Raw genomic sequence first — 8491 nt, forward strand, 5'->3', positions numbered from 1 at the left:
AAAGACTCCAGTTATTAATTATACCTAGGGCTTATTACCATTAATAACAAAGTAAGCTACACCTTGCTTCGATCGCATAAATATGACTAGTTTCTAAGGGTGGTACTACACGTACGTATTTAAAAAAATGAAATTGCATATAAAGTGCAATTTCATCGCATGTAAAGTGTTGCCGAGATCACACTTTAGAACATGATGTCTGTCAAAAACTTATACATATCAGATCTCGTGTAGAACAAAGCTCGACATGGCTTAACTGCAAAACAAAACAACGTCATTAGTACCTGTACTATTGTAATAAATTAATAATTTTTTCACATTACATTCACGTGAAAATCGCGAAACGACTTTGTGATGTTTTGTAAGGTGTAGTTTTTATTTTCAATTTTTTTTTTGTGTTCAAACAGAAAAAAAAGTTTAATAAAATTAGATATTGCAAGTGTATGATCTGCCTAACCACACATAAATACAGCGGGTTGCTGCCAGCGGCGACAACAAAATTACAATAATCAACTGTTAGCCAACAATTTACACGTAGTGGCAAATGTTTTATGGATCACGTTTAATTGCGAATGAATTGTGACTGTTTGCGTGTCGTTTTGTTTGGTTTGGTGTAATGTATAGGTAGACAATTATATTTTTAAAATGGCACGTTCGTACAATTAGTTCATAATGCTACCTTGGATTAATAAACAAAAATTAACATGTTTGATGATCTTTCAAGACATGACATAGCCTGAGGTCATGCAGTGTGACATTTATTAAACACTTGTAGTTATGATGTATATTGTTTAATTGCGATACACAGAACACAATTGTCTAATTTTAACAACCAGACAATCTGTGCAAAGTTCGAATTGTGAACGAACATAATTTAAATTCGTCAAAATTAGAATTTAAATAATGATTTTATTCACAAAACATTTAATTATCTAATTAAAAATGTATTGCTTCTGATGTATGTAATGATTGTGCAAATGTGAATTATTTTTATTTATAGGTATAAGACCAGTACCTGAAATAAAAAAAAGACGTGTGGCACTCGGGGACTGCCGCGGTAAAGCTATTGCATAGCATGCCTTCAAGCCACACCTCCGTGTCCGTCGGAGTGGGGAGCGTGAGGTTTTTTCGTTACGGAATTTCTGGATTCGGTCCCCGCGCTCAAGGCCCGCGATAGAAGCTATGCAATAGCTTAATAATTTGATTTGATAAACGCCATTTCCCATCCCCTACACCACAACATAGCGCTTACCTGAATCTGTCACTTATAAAACACCAAGATTTATAGATCGTTGGAAACGTATCGCGACGTCAATTACCCCCCCTTCCCCCTCCCGACACTGGCAAATAAATTAAATTTGACGTATTTATAGAGCACGACTCGCATTAGCCATTAATATGTCCCCTGAGATGTTAATTACTGCAACTGCTAGTACATTGTTTGTTTTGCAGCGACAGGTTGACAGATGGATGGTAATAATTCGGTGACTAATTTAGACCGAGATCGTATGACTGCACTATAAATATGTGACATTTTCGGACAGTTTTCAGTCGTCACTTATATACTATACGACTATTATTATAGTAAATACACACAAGTAACTATAATATGTACCTTGATAGCTACATAGTGATTTATATTGGCTTACCTAAATATGCAAAGAAATTTCTTAACTATTTTTATAACATTAAAAACTCCAAGTCGTCAGCTGCAATAAAAGTACTTTTGAAATTCGTTCTGAGCTATGTTAGATTAACAAGAACAACATAACATAAAATAAACATTATTTTATTAAAGGGACCTTTTATAAAACAGCTTTTATTAATAACTACTACTAATTTACTATTTGCATAGACTATAAAAGTTTATTCAATAAGCATTAAGTTACAATTGTTATTACAAGTACTAAATAATAGAAATAGCCTGTAACATATTCCTTATATAAATACAAACTAAAAGTCTTTTGTGTAGAAATTAAAGATTTTAATGGATTTTAAACTGAATTTATTCATTTAATGAATAAATGCGTTTAAAATCCGTTAAAATCATAATTTCCAAATGTATAATACTCGCGTAAAATTAAACACTAGAAAATACTAATATTATTATTGTCAATTATAATTAACTACACTTATTTTATTTAGGGCCGATTTTTCAATGCTTGGATAAAACTTATCCGTCCAATTAGGTATTACACGATAATATTAAAATGTCACGTAAACTGTCAAATACGGGCAATTAGAATACGTTTTTAAAATGGTAGTTTTATACATTATTCGACGAATAAGTTTTAACCAAGGATTGAAAAATCAGCCCTAAGGGCTAATTTTTCAACTTATTCGTCGAATAACGTATAAAACTACCATTTCAAAATGAATTCTTATTGCCCGCAATTGACAGTTTACAGATGACATTTTAATATTATCGTGTAATACTTTATTGGACGGATAAGTTTTAACCAGGGATTGAAAAATCGGCCCTTAAAGTAAAGCTTCTAAAGATTAGGAGGTCAATATCGCAATCGATGCCGTATTTTTTCAATTATACATATTAATGACTATAAATGTAAAACATCTATTAATGACACTACAATAATAGCACACAATAAATAATAACACTCAATGACATTGAAAAGTTCGCCTACATACAAATGTTATCGTCAAAAAACTCAATTAAATTTAATTACAAGCACGAAACCTGTCCGTTGTCATTATATACAATTAATGTACAATAATACTATCGATATAAATCAACCAGATGGCTATAATTAAATTGACTATTATTTATTATTCGCCTTCTACGAACGGCCATAAATCTATACTGCTTAGGACATATCCTGCGATGACGTAATTTCCTCTCGTTGAAGCATATTTTTACAATTAAATCATATCTGTTAGATCTGAAATATAATCTGAAACATACAAAAAGTGAAGTCCCGTGTCCCCGTAGTGGGGTAAGGGGCAGATGCATTATTCATACATCTGTTTCACTGATCGATTTTCTTTTAGGACAAGTAGGTGATCAGCCTTCTGTGTCCTGCCAGACCGAGACATTTTTTTTTTCTTCGTCTCCACCGGGAATCGAACCCAGGACCCCTCGGTTCTACGCTCACGCGTTAACCACTGTACCAAGGAGGCGTTACATAATAATAGGTAAGTACGTAATATTAATAATTTATTTTTATAAGGGAATGCAGGTTTTACGTTTGTGTTTTAAATTAAGTTTTGCAGTCTAAGAGCTTTTCTCTAGTGTAGGTAGAGTCGTTGAAATAAGATGACTATTAATTACTTAGAGATCCTATTTTTTTCATCATATTAATAATTTATTGTCTGCTTTTTTTTAATCTACTACCTAAAATTAACGAAACAAAATTTATAGAAAATCTTTAAAGTGACTAATTAAATACGACCTTATCTGTAACTTAATTATCATATCAATAAATCTGAAGTAGGTAATAAATATTCTAGATAATAATATTCTAAAGCAATAAAATGCCACGGATGTTAATAAATTGTAGACATTAATGACCCATGTTTGTAAACTTAAATTAATGAATGATTTCATTTTATTTATGGTGTTTTTTCTGACATTTATTTATGTAAATAACACCTTAAAATACACTAAAGGGCCTCTTGGTGTCAGATCTGTTTCTATGAATCTAGAGGTACTATTGGATAAAATATTTCCCCATAGCTATTAGATGTATTGACGATATAAACTGTATATTACAACTAGCTTCCGCCCACGACTTTGTAAATTGTACGTGCATCCCCGTTTTTCCCCGTTCCCGCAAGAATTTCGGGAAATCCTTTCTTAGCGGATGCCTACGTCCTAACATCTACCTGCATGCCAAATTTCAGCCCGATACGTCCAGTGGTTTGGGCTGTGCGTTGATAGATCACTATATCAGTCACCTTTGAGTTTTATATACATATAATATAGTACATAGAGCAAACAATGTGAAATCTATAATCTCTACCTATCTATTATTTGCGCTGCTATTATCAAGTCAAAAAAATGTTGCTATAGGAAGTTCAAAATTTACAAACATTTATGTCTACATTCTTGATTTATATTTCCCTAATTAAAACACATCGTTCATTGTAAATCCAATAAAAACAAAGTGATTTCCATACAAAGCAATTATTACTAAATAATGAACGTTTCCACAATTCAATAACCAAATCATTACCTAAGCGAATTGTTCATAAAAAATAAAACGGTCATCTATTACACCGCACCCGCAAATAAAATTAACGATCATTTATAAACGCTGTCAGTTGCAATACAAGCAAATCACTGATTGATGAACACAAAAAGTGATCGCGTGCAAACCGAACTTGTTAACATAAACTATTAATTGCAACGGTTAGCGATTGTTTCGAAATCATGTGCAATATGGACTGTTTGGAACACTTTTTGTGCTGATGTTTTAAACGTTTTACGCCTGCGTTAAACATTGTACATATATTGATGATTCATGTTGAAATGATTTCATTTATGTTGAATTACTTATCATAGGCAGGAATATATTTTAACCTTTTTCCAAATGTTATGGATCTAATTTTATTTATTTATCAATAAACAACAATATTAATTCTTTCCTAGTATTAATATAACGTATTTTATTCCAGTTCATCCTCACTGTGAGGTACTAATTAACAAAGACAAATGTATTTTATAAACAAAACTATTTATAATCACTCAATTAAACGTGAGTGATGTTATAAAGTAAACATAATCAAGTGCATTATATACAATAAATCACACATGCAATAAGCTTATAATTTAACTCTTAACTCGCCATGTATCTAGGAATAATAGCTTCAATTATACTTTTTGATGCGCGATAGTTTATCTACATTGCTCATAATTATACTCTCTCATATTATTTTGTTTAGAGCTTATGTCATCGCAAATTAAACCTTTTATGTTTAAGATAAAGTTCAAATTCGAGTGTGTTGTCTGAGTATATATAATAAATTCAGTTCCGGATGGGTTTATAGCGGTTTAACACGCGACGGTGTGACAGACGGCCCTGTTCATTACCACGAATTAAGTCCACTACATTGTTTATTTTTTAATAATGACTTTGTTGATGATTGATGTTTGCTTTAAAGTTCCCTAACAAACTGAGTGTGTAATGTATCATCTTCTACTGAATCTTAATCTTAATCTTAATACAATAATAATTATAAAGGCGAAAGTTTGTATGGATGTTTGTTACTCTTTCACGTAAAAACTACTGAACCGATTACAATGAAATTTAGCACACATATAGAGGGTAACTTGGATTAACACATAGGATAGGTTTTATCCCGGAAATCCCACGGGAACGGGAACTATGCGGGTTTTCCTTTAAAAAGGCGGGCGAAGCCGCGGGCGGAAATCTAGGTGTCTGTTCCTTTGACTAAAATTTGTCCATTATGTACCTAACTACCTAGCCATTTTAATTTTATTAGCTCATTACTACAGAACACTCTAGGTGTTAATTGAACTTCCTCTTGGCCTGTTTTCAATTTTTTGTAATTATAACAAGAATGTCGATGCATTACAATTAACACTACAAAAAATTGTTATGAAGTCTACAAAATAGTTAGACCTTGCCTAATAAATCATATCCAATTATAGACATTGTTTAAAATTAGGTTCCAAAAACATGTTTACTACAAATTACAATGTGTTTGTTTATCACAAAGTTGCTAACGAGTTTTGCATCATTTTCCGTTGCACAACATTAGAAAATTAATGATAGGCATCTTTGTTGTGGTGTAAATGAGAATACAAGACTTTAATTAAAGGTTTTTTACAACTAACTGAAGACCGTGTTTTCACTAGCGATAGCGATGTAAGGAACCGGATAAAAGCATCCATCATCCAGACTCTAATAATTAATTAATCTATCTCTGTATTAAACTTCATATAGCTTCGATCAGCATTTTTTTTACATTACTCAGCGTATCCAAAACTACAAGGCCCTTTGAGCTTAGTCCCGCGACGACGGGGGCGGTGGGACACTGTACGTACAAACTTTCAACTTGCAGTTAAACATATTTGTTTTGCTAATTGATAGTATACGCACGTTATTATTATAAAGTTCCTATATATATTTTTATCAATAGACATTTTGGAAAATTCCCTTTAAGTAGGCACATCCAAAATATATCGTCGGTTAAATGAAAAACAGCAATATTTCAGTCGCATACACCACCCACAGAAAGGCGACACCCGACATTTAAAACCATATTTAAGCCGCGGCGTGTTTCGAAATTTATCGACGTGTAAATCATTTAAATTGGCGCCCGCGGACATTTTTTAGTAGACGTAATTGGCAGATGGGCAGTTTTTCACTTGCGTATCCAATTTATTTGATCGAGCCCAATCCATGATGTCATAAATTGGCATTTTTTTTGCGTAGTTCGGAAATTAAACATACATAACGGATTTATTTAAGGTTTAATGATTTTTCCATAGTTTTAGGTTAACGCACCTGTATCAAGGGATACGAGAACAATTTCCACACCCATAGGCAATAGTAATAGAATTTTGACATGATTTTGACACTATGAGTGTTTGTGACTTTATTATTTTCGGATAGTCAATCAACCACACAACACAACACTTCTGTTATTGATTTTTTTATAGTTTTTAAAAATATCTGAAACAAAAAATTGCTACAACTGGTATAAATTTTGCGCTTATGGGTGAATACGTTTCTTATTAAGTCATCACCAATGAAACCGTAAAAATACACGGTCCATTTGTATAGCCACACCTTTGCTTCATAGAAACAACATAATCTAAACACTGCACCACACAACGCAGGACTCGACAATCCGTTACAAAAACGTTCACCCGAATAAATAATTCATTAGTAATTCATATTATTCATTAATGATTTATAATGGTTACGAGCGAATCGCGTGCGCAGAGATCGTAAAAATTCTTTTAAAAAACCATTTCTTCATTGCACTCGTGTTGCGTTGAGCTAATTGTCGGTATTCGGCCGATGTGAATAATTCCCTGATCTATAGACTTGGCAAATTTATTCCTTTTTATCGGTAATAAAAAGGTGTTGCATGTTTCGAATAGGTCGCACATTGTAAGGCGACGTGAGACAGAAATTGTCGTATGATAATGGCATGGTGAACATACATACATGGTAGTATTGATAATGCCAGATACTGGGAAATAACAGGAATCATTTGTGCATAATAGCAATTGTGTTTTAATATAGTGGTGGTAACCACTGTATTCAAATTTCTGTAAAAAAATATGAGTAAGATAGGTACACTACACAAGGTGACATAGGATTTCAAACCTAAAATACATTGAGTACATAAATGATAAGTAATTTATAAAGGAGATTTTTTACAATGTAAGATAATATTGTAATACATCTTGTCTTCATAGGATTGGAAAGAAATAAGGCTGATAAGGTTTTCCATATATTATGGTGAATTAATAACTTTACCTTAAAATTATAAGTAAGATGCGGTGAATAGAACGGGAAAGTTTAAAATTGAAATGAAATAAGTAAGTGTTAATAATTTACATATTAATCGGATCAACGCAAGGAAAAAACGATTCTTGCAACTATATTTAATATAATTCTAGAAATTGTAATGACATGTATATATACCTTAATTGAGTTTGACGTGGAAGAAAATATAAACTGGAATGGTAATGGAAGTACCTTCCTATAGAAAATACAGAGAAGTGATTAAGTGTATAAGTATACCAGACAAGCATAATTTTCCTTTTAATTTCATTTGCACTCCCCTTTGTATTTCTTCTTTTCAAAATAACTGTAAACTACAAGACACAAAAGGCCACAAGACTCTCTATCTTGAATATCTTCACTTACAACCTCTGCCCTTTAGAAACTTTCCAATTACAATGTAAAAATACGAAACCCGTATCATTCATCAATCCTTAAACAACTTATCACTTGCCGACAAAAAGAAATCCATTACAGGGAGGCATTAAGAACAAATGTCCACACTTAACCTTTCTCTCTCGGCGATATACATCTTATAAATACGGCTCATTATTAAACACGACCAAATATACGCTATGCAGCCAACGTCATCCCTATTACAATTACATAAAGTTCTATTTCGGATAAGCCACAATTAACAAGCCTTAACACAGGGAGGTATCAAAGGTGTCGTGGAAAACTTAATTTATGTTAAACCCGTAGGTGATTATTTAAGTTGCGGTAACCGATTGAAAAGATAAGAAAGATTAATTGAGTCCGGACCTGCTTTGAAAAATACGTTATTTATTCATTCTTACGTGAATTTATTTGGATGTTTTAAAGATTTGATAATATCTTTATGTGGTATAAATTGTAACTGCCTTATAAATTTTGTTAGAGGTTAAGTTATTCAATTAGATGTTGAGTGGAAACAGTAACATGATATCTTTGTTTTGGGAGTCGTTCGAAACGTGTTTTTTTATAATTATACAAGGTTTTTCTAATATGGA

Source organism: Colias philodice, chromosome 10, assembly GCF_061535455.1.
Source record: "Colias philodice isolate Cphi_HAF_F1 chromosome 10, ilColPhil1 Martin Lab GWU primary, whole genome shotgun sequence".
Lineage (NCBI taxonomy): Eukaryota > Metazoa > Arthropoda > Insecta > Lepidoptera > Pieridae > Colias > Colias philodice.